The sequence below is a fragment of the Etheostoma cragini genome, unplaced genomic scaffold (genome assembly GCF_013103735.1).
Source record: "Etheostoma cragini isolate CJK2018 unplaced genomic scaffold, CSU_Ecrag_1.0 ScbMSFa_2604, whole genome shotgun sequence".
NCBI classification, from domain to species: Eukaryota; Metazoa; Chordata; class Actinopteri; order Perciformes; family Percidae; genus Etheostoma; species Etheostoma cragini.
In genome coordinates, this window is record NW_023266784.1 from 517 (window position 1) to 1100 (window position 584).

At 44.2% G+C, this 584-nt stretch overlaps 1 non-coding gene across 1 annotated transcript; it reads left to right on the plus strand.

The window, feature by feature from the left end:
* Positions 1-225: 225 nt before the first annotated feature.
* Positions 226-299, plus strand: trnan-guu. The gene has a single exon. It is a non-coding gene; the product is annotated as a tRNA-Asn (tRNA).
* The last annotated feature ends 285 nt before the right edge of the window (positions 300-584 follow it).

Below are 584 nucleotides of genomic sequence, written 5' to 3' on the forward strand. Positions count from 1 at the left end.
TGACTGATACATCATCAGTTCCGAAATTTTCTTGGATGCCAAATATTTAAATTCAATGTCAAAATCCAGCTTCTACATTTCCGCATGAGTCAGCTTCCCCAATTTCTGACAAACAGGAAAATAGCCTGATAAGCATACATGTGCAGCTCAACCTCAAAAAGCCATAAAGCAAATGCTTGTGGCTTGAAGATCGAGCTCCCGCTCATAAAACATCAGCCAGGCGTAGTCTCTGTGGCGCAATAGGTCAGCGCAGTCGGCTGTTAACCGAAAGGATGGTGGTTCGAGTCCACCCAGCGACGTTTGTTGCTAAAATATCCTGGAGCGAGCCATCTCTGGCTCTCTCTCTCTTTATTCTTCTGCAGAAGACCATAGAGCAGCCAAAAGATAACCCTAGTGACCTTACCTCCATCAGAAGGTACATTTCTGCAAACCATGTGCTGTACATATTAATCTTTACAGTCATTGTTATGCAGGCCACTTCAGGTAATACAAGTAAATACATAAGGCCCCACCCAACAGTTTTGTGATACGTGGCGGGCAACTGTATGTCAATGATCAAGCTTGTTGCTGTGACCAAGAAACCA